The following is a 21,110-nucleotide window of genomic DNA, read 5'->3' on the forward strand; positions in this document are numbered from 1 at the left end:
CAAAAATAATTGAGAAGGCAAGGCCTTAAGGAAAGGCAATGGATTTCATGAGACTGGAATTACAAAAGGAGTGCCCTTCTACTTGAAGAGAGTGCCAGATAACAATTTGTACCTCTCTGGATGTTATGTCTCTGGGATATGACTGCACCCTGTACCCAACATTTGAAGAGATTATGTCACTGTTGAGTGCTGAGGTAGGATGTAGATTCGGGAAAAGGCAGCTGTGCCTGCTGCTCAGAGTATTAGTTGGGCATGGGCTGTTTGTTGCCTCTTCATTCTTCTTCACAGGTCACACGTGCAAATTCAGGTGGAGTTGGAATGTAACATGTGGTGGAAATTTGGGCTGTGATGTCGAAAGGTATTGGGTAAGCAGGTTAGTATGAGCTGACTCTAGTCAGCCATATTGGTTCCAGCCAGTTTCAGCCTGTCACCCAATTTTGTTGCAAAGGGAAGGGATTGTAACAAACTGTTCCCTTATCTACTGCCCTGCAAGACAAACTCCAGAATTTGTGGTTAGTTACCAAATTCTCTAACCCCGTGGGGCACGATTTCCAGAGGTTGGCTTACTCTTTCCTGATTCTCTACTCCTGTTTGCCAGTGGTATAGTCAGTAACACAACATGGAGGAGGAAGGGACTCAGTGGCTCTTTGTGAAGTTTTTATTTTATTTTATTTTTTGAGAGAGTCTCACTCTGTTGCCTAGGCTGGAGTGCAGTGGCATGATCTCGGCTCACTACAACCTCTGCCTCCCAGATTCAAGAGATTCTCCTGCCTCAGCCTCCTGAGTAGCTGGGATTACAGGCACGTACCATCACGCTCAGCTAATTTTTTTTGTATTTTTAGTGGAGACAGGGTTTCACCATGTTGGCCAGGCTGGCCTTGAACTCCTGGCCTCAAGTGATCTGCCTGCCTCGGCTTCCCAAAGTGCTGGGATCACAGGCGTGAGCCACTGCACCCGGCCTGTGTGAAGTTTTAAAATGGTAAAAACATCTGTGAGGACCTTCCCTGCAACCTGTGATGGTCAGTGTGACAAATGACTAATAATTAACTTTGAAACTTTCATATGGACATCATTCCCAGAATGGAACCTGAGTGAGGTCACTATTCACATGCCAAGAATTTTTTTTTTTTTTTTTTTTTTTTTTTTAAGACAGAATCTCGCTCTTGTCGCCCAGGCTGGAGTTCAGTGGCGCAATCTCAGCTCACTGCAACCTCCACCTCCTGGGTTCAAGTGATTCTCCTGCCTCAGCCTCCTGAGTAGCTGGGATTACAGGTGCCCACCACCATGCCCAGCAAATTTTTGTACTTCTAGTAGAGATGGGGTTTCGCCATATTGGGCAGGCTGGTCTTGAACTCCTGACCTCAGGTGATCCGCCCACCTTGGTCTCCCAAAGTGCTAGGATTACAGGCGTGAGCCACCGTGCTTGGCCGCCAAGGATTTTTTTAAATTACCCTAGTCTGTTTTAGCATTGTGCTATTTTTAGTTAAGCTGTGAAAGAGTGAAAAAATGGAAGAGACAGCTCCTAGACACTGTGTATCTCGTCTTAAATTTATTCTCACTGGTCATAGGAGGAAGGCTTCTCTGAAAATTGTTGGCAATGTCATGAGAGTCTTGGTGTCACAAACATCATATTGTGAAGCCACAGTGTCCTAGATGATGTGTAAAACACACAAAAGGTAAGATTACTGCTTTCCCCGAATTCTGCACTGCTTATCCAAACTATGACCTAATTTAAGTGGAAGGAAACATTTTGTACAACAATCATTCATAGATATGTTTTATAGTATCGAATTGGTAACCACATTCTAAAATTATAAATCTTTTTTAGTGACCTGTAATCCCAACACTTTGGGAGGCCAAGGCGGGCAGATCACTTGAGGTCAGGAGTTCGAGACCAGCCTGGACAACATGGTGAAACCCTGTCTCTACTAAAAATACAAAAATTAACCAGGTGTACTGGTGCGTGCCTGTAGTCCCAGCTACTTGGGAGGCTGAGGTGGGAGGATTGCTTAATCCCAGGAGGTGGAGGTTGCAGTGAGCTGAGATTGTGCCACTGCATTCCAGCCTGGGTGACAGAGCAAGACTCTGTCTCAAAAACAAAGAATCTTTTTTGTGACAGTGAAAAACAGGCTAATTCAACTCTACGTTATATATAAGAGACACACATAAATCAAAGAGCTTATGGTATGTCCACACAATGGAGTCTTTTGCAGGTGACAGAGAAATAAAGAAAATCATTGCATACTGATATAGAGTGATCACCAAGATATATTTTAGCAAAAAAAGATGAAGGTCTAGAACTGTATTATAGTATGCTAATGTTTGATTAAGACAAAGTGTGTGCATATGTGTCTATATGTGAATATGTGTGTGTATACACGTGTGCTCACACACACATCTGTATATACTTATATTAAAATGGTTATCTATAAATAGGGTAGAAGAAAAGGTGAAAAAGATAAGGATGAAAGCTGTCCCTATCTACAATCCATTCCCTTTGCAACAAAAGGTATCTAAAAAGTAACTTGAGCTGGGCATTGTGGCTCATGCCTGTAATCCCAGCTACTTGGGAAGCTGAGGTGGGAGGATCACTTGAGCCCAGGAGTTTGAGCCTGTAATAAGCTATGACTATGCCACTGTGCTCCAGCCTGAGTGACAGAGCAAGACTTTGTCCCTACAAAAACCAAAAAACGTGTATCTCGATATATAATTCTGTTTTTGTAATCATATGTTTTATTTAATTAAATGAATAAAACAGAATCAAATGAAGACAGTGTTCTTTAAAAATGAAAGACAACCTGAAACTAATGAACCTAACTGTATGTCAAGTTGGTAGCATATTCGTACAGAGAAAAAAATCACTTCAAGTGACTTTAAAATACAGTATTTTTCCTGTACATCCTTATGAGATGTAATTTAAGAACAAAAGTACTGCAAAGAAACTTGAAACTGCAATCAGTATTTATTGATAATAGAAATATTGGCATTATTTGAAAATATTCTAGATATATTGACAAGTAAAGTGAAATTAAAACTTACATCAATATAATTTAGAATGAAGATATTCAGTAATCAGTACAAGAGCAGAGAAATAATGTACAAAACTCAAGGAAGTTTATATTAATGGGTAACAAAACCCAAAAGAAATGTATAAATAAATATGAATAAAATAATTTAAAACAATTTTAAAAAAGAAAGAAAAAATATTTAAAAAGATTTAAAAAATCAAGGAGGTTAAGTTAAAACATTGTAATTTTAAATTTGAATTGGAAGTATAAGAATGAACTTAAAATTATATTTTTCTCTTAAAAATGTAATTTTAGCTCTGTTCTCCAAAACACCTAGAAGTAATAAAAAGCAAGTGACGAGCTCCAGTTGTGCCTAGATTACAGTCTCTAAATATCCATTTACTTTACAAAGCTGCCAGAGGTCTTTGGAAAAATGATAGGAAATGTACACTACCTATATAAGGTTAGTACCTATATGAGCTGGAAAACAAAGAAGTTATAAATTAAGTCAAAATGATAAAAGAGCCATCTATTTTTTTGAGATGGAGTCTCACTCTGTCACCTAGGCTGGAGTGTGGTGGCGTGATCTCGGCTCACTGCAACCTCCGCCTCCCGCGTCCAAGTGATTCTCCTGCTTCAGCCTCCTGAGTAGCTGGGACTACAGGCATGCACCACCATGCCTGGCTAATTTTTGTATTTTTGGTAGAGACAGGGTTTCACCATGTTGGCCAGGCTGGTCTTGAACTCCTGACCTCAGGTGATCCACCTGCCTCGGCCTCTCAAAGTGCTGGGCTTACAGGCGTGAGCTACTGCGCCTGGGCATAAAAGAGCCATCTTGAAGGGCCTTTCTCTGGTCTCAGAAGAGATTTTGGGCAGAAATCAAGATAAATAATGACTGCAGCTCATCAAATATATTAAAAATCCATGAGTTCATAATGACACTGAAGGAAAAACTAATTGGTCACCATTTGGAGGTCATTAGGACATTATAACTCATTTACTGTTATTACCCTGAAAATAAGGAAAGAATTAAGCATTTTCCTGTGTTTCCTGTATACACTATGCCCAGGATAGCCAAACTATTAATAAAGGAAAGTTTTTCTTTACATAAAAAATCCAGCTTATAACTGTAGGTGGAAAAAAATGAAAGGATTAGAAAACCACCATTTTGCAACTCCTAAAGATATAATGGATCTAGGCAATGATCTTCAGTGGATGCTAAAATAAGTCGATTAAAGGTTGATGGAGGAACTTTACAAATGAAGAATCAGGCTGCTACCTGAACCCAACCAATCGATCTTAACATCACTAAACGTGGGCCAGCCTGACATTCCGTGAATCTTGATGTGATACAATAGAAAGTGCACAGCATCACCCATGAAGTATTCTTGCCTAAAGTAAATTGAACCAAATAGAATCAAATCTCTAAATCTAACTACCATTTTGCCGGAAATGCCGGGGATGGAGGAAAAGTTAAATGACATTATGAGAAAGCAACCAGCCACATCTAAAATGTGTAACATTCTAAAGGATAAATGAGTCTCCAACAAATTTATTGTACGAGAATGAAAGGAGAGTTGAGGGACTCATAAAATAAAAGAGATTTAAGGGACTTTATAACCAGATAAAATGTGTAGACCTTGTTTGAAGGCTGGCTGCCTTTGAGACAATCAGGGAAATGTTAACACACACTGGGTATTAGATGAAGTAAGTAAAGGATCCCTTGTTAATTTTGTCAGGTGTGATAATGGAAAGATGATTATGTTTAAAAAACTTTGTTAGTTAGCAATACATACTGAAATGCTTATTAATCATATGATATCTGGGTCTTTAAAATATGCCAGTGTCCTAAAATACTAAACAAAAAGATTTAAAGAAAGGTATGGCCATCAGGCAGAAATGTTTCAGAGATGACCGGTAGAATGGGAAAAGTATTCCTTGGTTTAAGCAGTAGGTGAGTCATTGGTGACTTTACAAGAGCATCTACAGACAGATGGGTGGTCAAGGAGCAAGCCAGACCAAATGATTTGGGGAGTCGTTAGGGGAAAGGGGGTGGACAAGTGCAGTCAGTGAGAAATTAGTTATTTTTTCTTTTGAGACAGGAGTCCCACTCTATCGCCCAGGCTGCAGTGCAGTGGCACGATCTCAGCTCACTGTAACCTCCACCTCCCAGGTTTAAGCAATTCTCCTGTCTCAGCCTCCTGAGTAGCTGGAATTACAGGCATGCGCCACCACACCTGGCTAATTTTTTGCATTTTTAGTAGAGACGGGGTTTCTCCATGTTGGCCAGGCTGGTCTCAAACTCCTGACCTCAAGTGATCTGCCCGCCTCGGCCTCCCAAAGTGTTGGGATTACAGGTGTGCGTCTTCACGCCTGGCTGAGAAATTACTTTTAAAAGGCTGGAAAGGGCTGGGTGCGGCGGCTCACGGCTGTAAAAGACTAGGGAATGGCTAGGCACAGTGACTCACTCCTGTAATCTCAGGACTTTGGGAGGCCTAGGTGGGCGGAACACGAGGTCAGGAGATGGAGACCATCCTGGCTAACACGGTGAAACCCCATCTCTACTAAAAATACAAAAAATTAGCCGGGCATGGTGGCAGTTGCCTGTAATCCCAGCTACTCGGGAGGCTGAGGCAGGAGGATCTCTTGAACCCAGGAGGTGGAGGTTGTGGTGAGCCGAGATCGTGCCATTGCACTCCAGCCTGGGCAACAAGAGTGAAACTTCGTCTCAGGGGGAAAAAAAAAGGCTGGAAAGATACTAATAAAAATAATAATAGTAATAGTAACTAGAGGGGTTTGAGAAAGGTTTGTTTGCTGACTTTTTTTTAATGTGAAGAGATTCTATAGAGAGGGAAGGGGGATAATACCTGCCTTTTTTTTGAACTTTCAGAATTCGGTCTACAACACCATGTTCTCCCTTTTCCTGTGCCAGAGAGACAGGCAATATTCTCGAGAATGTCTTCTCCTTTTCCCCTGAGCCCCAGAGTGAGTAAACTTGGAGCAGAGTTTCCAGCAAAGGTATGATGGATGTGTAGGGAGAGTGAGAATAAACCTTTATTGTTTTAAGCAACTGATATTTTGGAAGTGTTTGTTATTGCAGCATAACTTAGCCCATTTGATTTAGGGATACCTTTTAACATAATAAAATACAGAAGATGTTTAATGGATTCTGAGAGTAGTGTTTAGTCAGACATACACTTGCAATAACACCTTACCAATGTGGCCAAGGGAGAATTTAATGCCACCAAGTGTGTGTTCTCCATCTGGGTCTCATACTAATGGTACCTACATCTGTTTTCTCTGATAGGACCACAGAGAAGGTTTCTGTGTTTTCAGAGAAGGTTTTTTTTTCTTATCTTTTCACAAGAACGGAAGTTAAAGATAGATCCCCTTTTGGCAGCATCATGCTACCTGGCCCTTCCTTCCCTGCCAAAATGGGTTGCACTAGCAGAGGGTGGCCCCAGTCTATGGGCCCTAAAATCAGAGCAAGAAGAGCTGGGGCTGGGGCTGGGGGGTGAGGCAGGTTGAGACACTTCAAACTTTAGGAAGTCTGTAGAGGACTTGGTAAGTATTCAAAGAACACTGGTAAGGAAAGTAAAATGGTTGGAAACTTTGACCCAGTCTAGGTCTGGAAACTCTGAGGACCAAGCATGGTGGGATATTTGGAACTCCTTCCCCATCTTCAGGCACGATCTGGGATTTGTTGCCTGCCTGAATCCTGGTGCATTTATTCAGGCACTGCAGTTACCCACTTAGCAGCTCTCCCTGGTTTCCCTCAGTGGAGCCCCACTGGGCAGGAATGTGATTAATCTGCCTATGGCCTAAAATCCTAGCTAGTGCTTTGGTGGATCAGGCTTTGTCTTAGAAATATTTTCCAGTGGACAGAAAAACAGCTCTTTCTGGCTCACCACAGGGTCTGTCTCTAAGAGTGCTCTCAGAACTGCTGACACAGTGATATATTTCTATGAGGCAGTAATTAGCCAACTGCCCTGGGGCTGATCCCTTCTACACTTGCAGCAGGTTCACAGCAGGGATCCCTGCTGGATAACCTAAGCCCAGTTCATCTTAGGACTCAGACTTGCTTGGGCATGATCTGGAAGGCTGATGTGTCCCAGGGGGTTGAGTTTTTGAATTAAGAGCCTCATGGAAAGGAACCACATAAAGGGAAAAAATAATTGAAGTTCACAGGTTGGTTTAAAGATAGCAAGAAGCCAAGTGCTGGGGACAAGAGAGGGCAGGGTTGTGAGGGTGCTGTGGTGGATGTCTGCCACTCCCATGGCCCTCTGTGTCAGCTTACTGGGCTGCACTCTCGCGTCCTGGAGGAAGGAGAAGGAGCAGCAATAAACATCAAATGAGAATGGAAAGAGTTGCTCTGCTGGTAACCTCAGTAAGACACAAAGGGGACCAGGACACCTTAGTGTGAGGCTTCATCTGAGAGCACCTTGATCTTTCAGTTTCCCGTGGCTATCCCCAGGGTCACCTCTGGCTCTTGCTCCCACTGGCCTCTTCACTCCACCCCTCAGCCGGCTTGGCTTTTCTCTTCTTCAATTACCCACATTTGGAATTCAGGCACTTTCCCAGGATTATTTCTCTCCCCTTCTTCCTTCCCTCCCTCCCTCTCTCCCTCCCTCCCTCTCTCCCTCCCTCCCTCTCTCCCTCCCTCCTTCCCTCCCTCCCTGTCTCCCTCCCTACCTCCCTCCCTGTCTCCCTCCCTCCCTTCCTCTCTCTCTCTCTCTCTTTCTTTCTTTCTCTTTCTGGCTCACTGCAACCTCTGCCTCCCGGGTTCAAGCAATTCTCGTGTCTCAGCCTCCGGAGTATCTGGGACTACAAGCACATGCCAGCACGCCCAGCTAATTTTTGTATTTTTAGTAGAGACGGGATTTCACCTTATTGGTCAGGCTGGTCTTTTTTTTTTTTTTTTTTTTTTTTTTTTTGAGACCGAGTTTTGCTCTGTTGCCCAGGCCGGAGTGCAGTGACGTGATCTCGGCTCACTGCAAGCTCTGCCTCCCGGGTTCACGCCATTCTCCTGCCACAGCCTCCCGAACAGCTGGGACTACAGGCATGTGCCACGATGCCCGGCTAATTTTTTGTATTTTTAGTAGAGACGGGGTTTCACTGTGTTAGCCAGGATGGTCTCGATCTCCTGATCCTGTGATCCGCCCGCCTCAGCCTCCCAAAGTGCTGGGATTATAGGCAGAAGCCACCGCACTCAGCCTTTCCTGCTTTCTTTCAAATACCCCCTTATGGAAGGTGTTTGTACATGTGGAAGATTTTATTGAATATTTAGAGTCCAGAAATGGTATCACATCACTGCACTGCTCAACCTCCCCTGGAGAGTCTATCTCACCACAAAGCAATCCGCCCTCTCTGAGGTCACCTGTCAATTTTGATGGCTGGTTATCAGGCACACTGACTATTCCTCACCTCGGGGCCCTAAGTGCGTCACTGCTTAAGGGCATTCTCAGACACTGGGCCTGGGACAGGGGGGTTTATGCTCCAATACCAACCCACAGCTGATGGGGAGCATATGTAGGTAGATAAATACCCCAGCTTCCCAGTCTCACAGTGGGGAGATTGTGTAGCATGTTCTACAGAGCTCTGCGGAGAGTCCCAGCACCAGCAGTGTTCTTATTAACATATGCCACTGTAGGGTGGCTATAATTAACAATAATATATTATGTCATTTCAATAGTGAGAAGGAAGATATTGAATGTTCCCAACACAAAGAAATGATAAATGTTTGAGATGATGGATATGCTAATTATCCCGATCTAATCACTCTACATATGTATTGCAACATCACTATGTACCCCATTAATATACACAATTATTATTTGTCAATTAACAAAATAAAATTTAGTTAAAAAAAAACACAGAAAAACAAAAATCCTTAATGGCTTCTCTCTTTTTCCTGTCTCTCACTTTATACCCACCCCCTCACTTCTGTTTCCTAGCAACACCTCCCAGCAACCTGCCTACACCTAAGCCCTTCGTTAGCAGCTGCTTTTTGTAAAACCTAAACCAGTACACCTACTCTCTGTATTTCAGTTGCTACTAGTTTAAATTCTCTGCCCTCTCTTAGTTTTTCAGGCCTTTGGTCTTATAGCTGAAGTCTCATGAATATCTCTGTGAAAACAACATGCCATCTACTCTCTGTATCACACAGTTTAGCAACATAGAGGAGCTGTGTCTTTGACATTTCAGTCTCCCTTTTCCTCTTGCCTCCACCGGTGTCTGTTTGCAGTAGATGGAAGCAGTGAAGAAATTCCTCTGCCCCTTGATATGAATTGTGCATGGACTGTGGCCTCTTGCAAGGCAGAAATGACTGCAGTAAGCTTGCTTTTATGCAGTTTTACTTCCATCCAGTGGCAGGATATGTTTCTCCTTGGATGCAGTTGGAGCGGGTGGTGGACACAGGGATTTACGGAGTAAAAGCAGGGAGGATATCAGGTCTTGCAACATTATGGTCGCTTTGGAGGCTCTGGCACCAGATGTAAGTGCTGAGTGAGGTACATGGAAGGTGGCTTCGAGGGTACATTGGAGGCACCCAATACAGCTAAGTAGCACCATTTGGGAGGAATTTGATGGATGGTTGGATTTCCTACAGCATAAATGAGAATGAAATCAAGGTTATCCTTTTAGGTGATGTCTATTTTGATTATTTTTAACCTCCAGGCTCATGTGGACTGGAAATATGCATTACATCAAGTTGCTTAATTTTCTTTTTTTTTTTTTTTTTGAGATGGAGTTTTGCTTTGTTGCCCAGGCTGGAGTGCAATGGCGTGATCTCGGCTCACTGCAACCTCCTCCTCCCGGGTTCAAGTGACTCTCCTGCCTCAGCCTCTGAGTAGCTGGGATTACAGGGGCCCACAACCATGCCCAGCTAATTTTTGTATTTTTAGTAGAGACGGGTTTCACCATGTTTGCCAGGATGGTCTTGAACTCCTGACTTCAGCTGATCCACTTGACTTCAGGTGATCCACCTGCCTCGGCCTCCCAAAGTGCTGGGATTACAGGCATGAGCTGCCGTGCCTGGCTTAAGTTGTTTAATTTAACTGAGTGAATGCACAGTAATATGTTCATGGACAAACCAGGCACAAAGGGATGTTTTCCCATAAAGCAAACACATTATGGCAGATACTGTGTGAGGCTAGAGGTTCTGTCATATTTGAACTTGGGTGGAACCCTGTGAGAATGACACAGTGGTAAGGGCTTCTGACACCTTGAATAAAGCCTAGAATTGGGAATGATTTGAACAGATGAATCTGTTAAGAAAAGTTCACTAGGAGGATTGTGTGAACCAGTTCTTTGGAAGAATGAAATTCATAGCTGCTTTAAGATCATGCAAACAGCCGAGTGTGGTGGCTCATGCCTGTGATCCCAGCACTTTGGGAGGCTGAGGTGGGTGGATCACTTGAGCCCAGGAGTTCAAGACCAGCCTGGGCAACATAGCAAAACCCCATCTCTACAAAAAATAAAAAAAATTAGCCCAGTGTTGTGACACATGCACCTCTGGTCCTAGCTACTTGGGAGGCTGATGCGGGAGGATTGCTTGAGCCAGGAGGTTGAGGCTGCAGTGAACCATGATCACGACACTGCACTCCAGCCTGGGCAACAGTGAGATTCTGTCTCAAAAAATAAAAAAGATGATGCAAATTATTACAACCTTAGGACTCGGTGAAGCTCGATAACATTTATTGAATGTATTATTTACTTGGGTACATAAACTCCTTAAAATTGAGTGTGAACTTTTTCTGGAGAAAAGATTTGTAGTTTCATCAGATTCTCAGTGGTTGGGTTTGTGACTACCCCCCCCGCCATCCCCAAAGATTAAAAGCCATGAATATACTTAAAAGAGAAATACCCTGGGTCACATAAATCTACCAGCATTTAACCTCTGTCTTGCTGCTGTTCATGAGTGCATTTGTACTTTAATGGTAACAGAAACAACCACCACCACCACCAGCTCCATAATGAGCCTGAGGATCGTATTGCCAAGCTGACATACATGCTTTTGTGTGTATGGAAATGCGTTTTATACTCAGATGGATATAGGTTCGAGGCCCTGTTCTGCTAGTTAATAATTATATGACACTGATTCAGGAACTTTATCTCTTGTGTTTTATTTTCTCTCCTCTAAAATGAGAGTCCTACCTCCTATGTTGCTGTGACTGGACTTAGGTTGCTGTGTTGATTGGGGTTCACTTTTAGAGAACAGAATCTACTCAAGCTATAGAAAAGTTGATTTTTTTTTTTGAGTTGGAGTCTCGCTCTGTCTCGCTCTGTTGCCCAGGCTGGAGTATAGTGGCATAATCAGGGCTCACTGCAACCTCTGCCTCCTGGGTTCAAGCTGTTCTCCTGCCTCTGCCTCTGCCTCCCAAATATCTGGGGTTACAGGTGCCCACCACCATGCCCGGCTAATTTTTGTATTTTTAGTAGAAATAGGATTTCACCATGTTGACAAGGCTGGTCTTGAACTCCTGACCTCAAGTGATCCATCTGCCTCAAGCCTCTCAGAGTGCCGGGATTGCAGGTGTGAGCCGTGCCCAGCCGAAAAGTAGAAATTAGAAGGACTAAAGAAACAGATTCTAGGCTGACTATTCAGAAATGATTCTCAAAGCCACACTGCAGAATCAGAACACCAAGGAAGCTGGTGCATATTATCTTGTCAGGAAGGCATTTGCTAAATGGGGAAGCTGCCATAACAGTTGTTGGCCATGAAGTCATACCATCACTGATCCAATCAGGAAGCCGTCATGAATAGAAACCTGTCTCCACAATGACCAGCTTCAGAATGGAGCTGTACCTGCTGTAGCCTGCTCCTTGACAGAGAAGCTAGTGCCTGAATGCTGCTAATCCTACCTTAGAGAAACCACACACCTCTGTGACCATTTTTAAAAAATTATTATTTTGAGACAGAGTCTTGCTCTTTTACTCAGGCTGGAGTTCAATGGCACAATCACAACTCACTGCAGCCTTGAACTCCAGGCTCCAACTTCAGCCTTCCAAATAGCTGGGACTACAAGTGTGCACAACCATGCCTGGCTAACTCTTTAATTTTTTGTAGAGACAGGGTTTTGCTATGTTGCCCAGGTTGGTCTTGAACTTCTGGGTTTAAGAGATCCATCCACCTCAGCCTCCCAAAGGGCTGGAATTATAGGAGTAAGCCACCATGCCCAGCCTCTTTGTGACCATTTTTAAAGTGTAAATGTAGAAACAACAAAAAAGGAGGGCTCTTACCTCATAATCTGATTTAAGAAACCTAAATCACACCCAGAGCCCTAGCTGCAAGGGAGTCTGAAATATGTAGAATTTTTTTTCTTTAATCTTTCATCTTCTTCAATATAAGAGACCACACTAGAAAGAGATTAGGTAGATATTGAATGTTAATCTGCCATGTGTATTCTAGTAATTTTTATCCAAGTATTATTAGTAGAGAGAGAATTTCACCATGTTGACAAGGCTGGTCTTGAACTCCTGACCTTAAGTGATCCATCCGCCTCAAGCCTCCCAGAGGGCTGGGAAAACAGGCGTGAGCCACCATGCCTGGCTGAAAAGTAGAAATTTGAAGGGCTAAAGATTATTATTAATTATTTTGTCCAAGTAGTATTTTTATTATTATTGTTTCTGCTCCGGAAGCTTTTTATTGTTGCTCCAAGTTTAAGAATTTTCAGTGATGGCAGAAAACCAATACTTTTAGACAACCTCCTGCATAGCCCTGGTCAGCTTCTGAATCTTGGTCTTGACAGACATGTCAACATACTTCTCTCAAATGAGCACAATCATTCTACCCATAATTGACGGATCAGTCTTACCCTCCAATTTCAATACTTGGCCTTGACTTAGGAAGCTCTTCAGGACTGTTTTTAATTCAGAGTGTGGCTTCCTCTAAAGGAGATGCAGTGGTCCCTGTGCAAGGTACCTCTCCACGGTGGACACTCATCATGGTACAAAAAGAAGAAACGACTCCTTGGGTATTGCTTAAGCGACCATATTGGGCAAGCAAATTGATCAGGGTAGGAGAGAGAATGTCTCTTTGGCTGTGATGTCATTTAGGCTTTTCACTTTAATGGAACACTTCACACAGGGATTCAAAATAGAAGCAGCCACTTTGGGTTCCTTTAGGATTTGTGCTATTCTCAACAGCTCCTTTTCTACTTGCTCCAGCTTATTCTGTTTTGATGCAGCAGAATAAAGAGCCGTGGCATAGTGACCTTCCATACTGTGTACCTAAACAGGAGGCCTCACAAGCTTGGCAATGGTCTGACCATAGATGTACTGAAGCATCATACCTGCCAGTAGAGCCCAGACACTGCTGGGGGGTGGCCATCACCTCCCGGGCACATTTTTACTGTTTTTTAATTATAGAAGTAATACATAGGCCAGGTGTGGTAGCTCATGCTTGTAATCCCAGCACTTTGGGTGGCAGAGGTGGGAGGATTGCTTGAGCCCAGGGGTTCAAGACCAGCCTGGGCACTATAGCAAGATGCTGTCTCTATAAAAAATACAAAAATTAAGGCCAGGTGTGGTGGCTCACGCCTGTAATTGCAGCACTTTGGGAGGCTGAGGTGGGTGGATCACTTGAGGTCAGGAGTTCAAGACCAGCTTGACCAATATGGTGAAACCCTGTTTCTACTAAAAATACAAAAATTAGCCAGGAGTGGTGGCATGCTCCTGTAGTCCCAGCTACTTGGGAGGCAGAGACTGGAGAGTTGCTTGAACCTGGGAGGCAGAGGTTGCAGTGAGCCAAGATCTTGCCACTGCACTCCAGCCTGGGTGACAGAGTGAAACTCCATCACAAACAAAAACAAACAAACAAACAAACAAAACATGAAAATTAGCCAGGCATGGTGGTGCACGTCTGTAGTCCCAACTGCTTGGGGGGTTGAGGTGGAAGGATTGCTTGAGCCCAGGAGTTCAACACTGCAGTGAGCTGTGATCGTGCCATTGCACTCCAGCCTGGGTGACAGAATGAGACCCTGTCTCAAAACAAAAACAACAATAACAAACAAAACAGAAAAGTAATACATAAATATATTCTCTTTGTAGAAGACAAGAATAGAACAAATCTGTAGAGTAAAAAGTAAACATCCCGACCCACTTAGTTCCCACATCGCCTCCTAGCGGGAGTCACTGACTGCAGTTTACCGGCCACTGATCTGATATACAGTCTCTGTGACAGTCTTCTGTTTTTTGTTGCTATTTGTTTTTGTTTTTTTAAACAACCATTTAAAAATGTCAAAAACATTCTTTTTTTTTTTTTTTTTTTGAGATGGAGTCTCTGTCACCCAGGCTGGAGTGCAGTAGCACGACCTCGGCTCACTGCAACCTCTGCCTCCCAGGTTCCAGTGATTCTCCTGCCTCAGCCTCCCTAGTAGCTGGGACTACAGTTGCACACCACCACGCCTGGCTAATTTTTGTATTTTTAGTAGAGACAGGGTTTCACCATGTTGGCCAGGCTGGCCTCAAACTCCTGTCCTCAGGTGATCCACCCGCCCCAGCCTCCCAAAGTGCTGGGATTACAGGCGTGAACCACCACGCCTGGCCCCACATTTTCTTTATTCACTCATCCTTCAATGGATATTTAGGTTGTTTCCATAGCCATCTTGGCTGTTATGAATAATGGTGCAATGAACGCAGGGGTACAGATATCTCTTTGGGATCCTGATTTCAATTCTTTTGGATATGTACCCACAAGTGGGATTGCTAGATCACATGGTAGTTCTATTTTTAATTTTTTGAGGAAACTCCAAACTCTTTTCTATAGTGGCTGCATCATTTTGCATTCCTACCAACTGTGTGCAGGAGTTCCACATCCTTGTCAACACTTTTTGTCTTTTTCTTTTTGATAAGTGGGAGTGCTGGGCCAACTCTCTCTCCTCTGGGAGAAGCTGAGAACTGGACTTTTTTTTTATCCACAAGCTCTGTGCTGTGCAAGGGGAAGGGCCAATGGCGCCTATCAGCCAGAGACTCCACCTCCATTCTCCCCTCGGTATCCAAACTGTAACTGATCATGAGACTTCCAGGACTGGCAAAATAAAAGCTAGTTTTTTGGGAAGTCCTCTCGCAAGAGTTGGGGTGCTGGACACAAAAACTAACCTCTCCCCTCCTCTGGTGGAAGCTTGGGAGTGAGGGGATCTTCTCATGGTCATACAGCACGGGGTTAGGGGCAGGGTTTCCAGTGAGAGAATGTCCCTTGTCTCCTTACTGGCTTCAGTGAGTCTGATGTAGCATTTTCTGGGGGTGCAGGAGCCTTTCAGGTAGTTTCTGATCTTTTGCAAAGGGATTTTGTCAATGACTTTTTGCTGAATCAGTATGTGGAGGGGAGGGGGGAAGGATAATTCAGAGTTTTTTATACTGCCATGTTGCTGACATAACAACCTCTTATTAACACAACTACTTATTTTTTTGTGAGTCTAGAAAGTTGTTAATCCTTTTTGAACCTTGTTTCTTTTAAAAATAACTATAAATTGGAGGTCACAACACTGAGACTTTATTAGGTTGCAGTAAGCATTAAATGAGATAATGTATGCGTTTCGTGTGGATGTTACTGGCCCCTACTCCCAGTGGAGCAGAAGACTAGATCCATTTCATGGACTCACTAAGGGTGGCTTACATTTCCTTAACACCAAACTGGCTAATTAAAAGATTAGCTTTGCCATTTGCTCCCTTTCCTACTCTGGGCTATATTCTCTGAGAGCCACCATTTCTGCCCAGTACTTTTTTTTTTTTTTTGAGACAGGGTCTCACCCTGTCACCCAGGCTGGAGTGCAGTGGTGCCATCTCGGCTTACTGTAACCTCCACCTCCCAGGTTCAAGCGATTCTCCTGCCTCAGCCTCCTGAGTAGCTGGGATTATAGGCGCCCGCCACCACACCCAGCTAATTTTTGTATTTTTAGTAGAGATGGGGTTTCACCATGTTGGCCAGGCTGGTCTCGAACTCCTGGCCTCAAGTGATCCACCTGCCCCAGCCTCTCAAAGTGCTGGGATTACAGGTGTGAGCCACTGTGTCTGGCCTCTGTCCAGTAGCCTCCAGCAACTACTTCCTCTTCTTCCTCCACGCCTGGGATATGGGCTCTATTCCAGGCACTACTGCCGGTTCCTCCACTAGGATCTGAACCTCCCTGTCACCCATAAACAGGCCCTTTCCTAGGGTCAGAGCAATGCTCTGGTCTGTGGTCCGTCTTGGGGGTTGGGGGACTGCTGCCCTCCCATGTCCCTGTTAGAGAGACGATAGGAAAGCTGGGCTGCATGTGTACCAGCATCTTCCAGCATTGATATGTAGCCTTGCCCCTTACCGTTTAAAACCAGTTTCCTCTGCTCCTTCCTTCACTCTGAGGACTTTGTAATTGGACAAATGTTAACATCCCTACTATTTTCTCCCTTAGGATCAATTTTCTCTCAGGAGGCTCCTCATTGACTCATGCAAACAGATTTCTGGCGGGAACTGCTCCAAGGCCTTCCAGATGTGCACAGGCATGGATGAATCAGAGCAGAAATGGACAGATGCAGCTTAAATGGAGGGTTCTGCTATGTAAGTAAAGCATCCAGCCTTCCACGTTGGGAGTCACCACTAGTCCCAAGCTTGAGTTGAGTCATCTTTAATTGAGGTACACAGAGTAGGGCAGCTTTGAAGTCATTTACACCTGAAGCTGGACTCCTACCCAAGTGTCTTTCTCTCTTTGTGACCTGGAGTTAGCTACTTAACTTTCTGAGTTTTAATTTATGCATAGTTAAAATAGTAATAATAATTTTCATTTTATGGTTTGTTATATGCATTACTAAATAATATTTAGAAAATATCTGGCAAGTACTAGGCTTGCTTTTTATTCTTTTTCCATTAAGCATCTCTTTTGTGACTTACTAAGGCTGAGTTTTATTTTATTATATTTCTATCATCTTTCTTTTCGTGTAGTCTTTTTCTTTCTCTCTTTTTTTCTTTTTTCTCTTTCTCCCTCCCTGCCTGCCTGCTTGCCTATCTTCCCTCTTTTTTTTTTTTTTTTGAGACGGAGTCTCGCTCTGTCGCCCAGGCTAGAGTGCAGTGGCTCAATCTCGGCTCACTGCAAGCTCCGCCTCCCGGGTTCACGCCGTTCTCCTGCCTCAGCCTCTCCGAGTAGCTGGGACTACAGGCGCCCGCCACCACGGCCGGCTAATTTTTTGTATTTTTAGTAGAGACGGGGTTTCACCATGGTCTCGATCTCCTGACCTCGTGATCTGCCCGCCTCGGCCTCCCAAAGTGCTGGGATTACAAGCGTGAGCTGCCGCGCCTGGCCCCTATCCTTATTTTTTCTTTGCTGTGTTTTTAAAACAGTAGACAAATATCGGAGAACAGGACCTCATCATTAGAACATTGACAAGTTTTTCTAGCAGAAACAATATTTTGTTCCAACGATTGTGTAGGCTTAATATATAAGTAACTTCACAATATCCTTTAGAAGTTAAACACAGATTAGAGTGTTCTAAAATTATTTAAAAATTTAAAAATGTTAAAAATCAGCTGGGTGTGGTGGCTCACACCTGTAATCCCAGCACTTTGGGAGGCTGAGGTGGGTGGATCACCTGAGGTCGGAAGTTCGAGACCAGCCTGACCAACATGGAGAAACCCTGTCTCTACTGAAAATACAAAATTAGCCGGGTGTGGTGGTACATGCCTGTAATCCCAGCTACTCAGGAGGCTGAGGCAGGAGAATCGCTTGAACCCAGGAGGCAGAGGTTGTGGTGAGCCAAGATCGCGCTATTGCACTCCAGCCTCCAGTTTCACAAGAGTGAAATGCATCTCAAAAAAAAAAAAAAAAAGTTAAAAATCACACATAAGCTCACAACTTACATGAACAAAAGAACTTTTATATTTTATATTACTTACCATAAACCAATAGCAAATACTATTTCTCAAAGGCAGAAATTCTGCATAAAATTTAGCAATGCCTTCCCATACCTGTTACCCAAATACAATTCAATAAAATCAGTGACACCAGGGTATTGTGAAGCTTAAACTACAACTGGATGTAAAATGAGCTTATCTAAGCTGTTGTTATGGTGTTAATTTTATAAAAAATGTATCTGAGAATGGACTTTCTCTTTCTACCTAATCTAAAAGGTAGGACGCTGCAGATAGTAAATTACCCCAAACCACAAATGGGAAACAGATGGCTTTTCAGCCAGGGACAGAACCAATTATTTATAACCTTCTCCTCATCATCCTTCTTACAAACTAAACCTGGCAAATGGTTGGGAACATGAGCTCACGAGTCAGTAGGACAACAAAATATGCTGACTATACTGTAGGCTAGTTTCTTCCTGAAAGAAGGCACAGTAATGCAGGATGAAAATAGGGGTGATGAAAGCAACTTAAAGTTACTTTTGATTTTTAAAAGTAGTAATTCCGGGCCGGGCGCTGTGGCTCATGCCTGTAATCCCAGCACTTTGGGAGGCCAAGGCGGGTGGATCACCTGAGGTTAGGAGTTTGAGACCAGCCTGGCTAACATGGTAAAACCCCGTTTCTACTAAAAATACAAAAAATTAGCCAGGTGTGGTGGCACGTGCCTATAATCCCAGCTACTTGGGAGGCTGAGGCAGGAGAATGGCTTGAACCCGGGAGGCGGAGGTTGCAGTGAGCCGAGATCGCTCCACTGTACTCTGGCTTGGGCAATAAGGGTAAAACTCCCGTCTCAAAAAAAAAAAAAAAGTAATTCTGGCAGGGTGCAGTGGCTCATGCCTGTAATCCCAGCACTTTGGGAGGCTGAGGTGGGTGGATCACCTGAGGTTAGGAGTTTAAGACCAGCCTGACCAACATAGTGAAACCCCCTCTCTAATAAAAATACAAAAATTAGCTGAGTGTGGTGGTGGGTGCCTGTAATCCCAGCTACTCAGGAGGCTGAGGCAGGAGAATTGCTTGAACCCGGGAGGCGGAGGTTGCAGTGAGCCGAGCCATTGCCCTCCAGCCTGGGTGACAGAGCGAGACTGTCTCCAGAAAAAAAAAAGTAATACCATCACAGCTATTGAATGAAATGTTTCCAAGTGTTCTAATATTAATTCTGAAGTAGTCAACATCATGTTTTTAGAAGGATGTTATTGAATCAGAACATATTGTCACTTGAAGGCACCTCTAATCTCAGTTCACAAATAAGAAAGTGTGATATACTTATTGGGCAAACGCAGTGGGCAATGGACCAGCCAGTGAGGACACCCCAATCCTGAGTTACAATTCTAAATACTACCTCATTTGTACACACTGGGAACTGGGAAAATGTCAGGTTACAAGCAAAATATATTTGCGTAGACCTTTACATTTTTCACTGTGCTATTCTCAACAACACTGTCGATTACTATCCTCTTTGAAATCCACATCTAACTCTTGCTTTAATTCTTAAAACCAGTAATGTCAGTGTTGCTGATCTACATGTAGGATTTCAGAATTTAACCAGGCCAGATAATACAACTGTGCTCAACTCTACTAGGACCAAGAAGTTCCCAAGTGGACTTTGCATTGAGTGGAGTTTTAAAATTCCACGGAGGCCCACCAGTGGATTAAGTATATATTCTTGGAACACCAAAAAACAGGAGGCCTTGTTGGTATCACTGGCAATCCCTAGATGACAAAGTTTCGAGTAAGGTGAAATGAAGACAGCGTCTTGCTCTGCCACCCAGGCTGGAGTGCAGTAGTGTGACCTTGGCTTACTGCAGCTTGAATTCTTAGGCTCAAGCGATCCCCTTGCCTCAGCCTCCTGAGTAGCTTGGACTACAGGCACATGCCACCATGCGCAGCTATGTTTCTATAGAGACAGGGTTTCACTATGTTGCCCAGGCTGGTCTTAAGCTCCTGGCCCAAAGCCATCATCCTGCTTTGGCCTCCCAAAGCACTGGGATTACAGGTATGAGCCACTGTGCCTGGCCCAAGAAAGTAATCTGTTTAAAGTTTAGCGCCTAAGGAATTCAATAAGGAGAGGTCATAGTGCTCCCTCAGGTATCATGTAGAAGCAAAGCAGAGCTCACATGTGCTTAAAATGTCATCCAGGGTCACTCTCTGAAGTGCTAATTTTATGTTTCCTTTTACACAAAAAAAGAAAAACAATTAATCTTCCAACTCAACCAGTCCCCTAGTATAATAACTGAATGAGTTGGGTATAGTTCCTCCATTTCAAATGGTTTACATAATTGGATATAATAGAGAGCAGTATTCAACAAAAGGTGATCACTATAAACATGTGGACTATCATCATTATGAAAGTGCTTGAGGAACACTGGGGGTGGTTTAGGGCATGGGATAAAGGTGGAGTTAATCTAAAAAAGAAAAGACTTCATTGAGAAGGAGTTTGAAAGGGGATAGGCAATCTGGCAGCTGAAAAAGATGGAGAATCCAAGCCATGTGTAATATATGTGTGCCTGCTTGAATTTTCGTTAGTACCAAATTGTCCCTAATGGCATGAAAAATAATAAAACACAAAGTTGGATGAAAGTTAGGTTATTCAACCTGGAAGAAACTGCATATAGATAGGATATCCTTAATTTTTTATGAAACTTTCTCTTTAACAGTTTATAATGACAAATCTCTAGTTGAGTGGAAAAATCTGGCACTGGAGAATTTTACTTAATTATATAACTGAGAGTTGACAGAGCTTTTAAAAAAATTAGCTTGTGCCATGTAAAAGTGCTGGTATTTGATCTTGACCTTTTTTTTTTTTTTTTTTTTTTTGAGATGGAGTCTTGCTGTGTCATCCAGGCTGGAGTGCAATGGCGCAATCTCAGCTCACTGCAAGCTCCACCTCCCAGGTTCATGCCATTCTCCTGGCTCAGCCTCCCAAATAGCTGGGACTATAGGCACCTGCCACCACGTTTGGCTAATTTTTTAATTTTTAGTAGAGACGGGGTTTCACTGTGTTAGCCAGGATGGTCTCGATCTCCTGACCTCGTGATCCACCCACCTAGGCCTCCCAAAGTGCTGGGATTACAGGCATAAGCCACCGCGCCCGGCCTGATCTTGACCATTTTTGACCTGACAAACTGGCAGTGTTTTATGCTTTGACATAAAACATGGACTAATAATTTAATAAAAATAGTTATATATACCAGGTGTGATGGCATGCCTGTAAGCCCAGCACTTTG

General features: G+C 43.5%; 1 pseudogene; it reads right to left on the bottom strand.

Moving 5' to 3' along the window:
* Positions 1–12,704: 12,704 nt before the first annotated feature.
* Positions 12,705–13,354, bottom strand: LOC100589421 (annotated as a pseudogene).
* Between the last annotated feature and the right edge of the window lie 7,756 nt (positions 13,355–21,110).

This window comes from Nomascus leucogenys, chromosome 22a (genome assembly GCF_006542625.1).
Source record: "Nomascus leucogenys isolate Asia chromosome 22a, Asia_NLE_v1, whole genome shotgun sequence".
Taxonomy (NCBI): Eukaryota; Metazoa; Chordata; class Mammalia; order Primates; family Hylobatidae; genus Nomascus; species Nomascus leucogenys.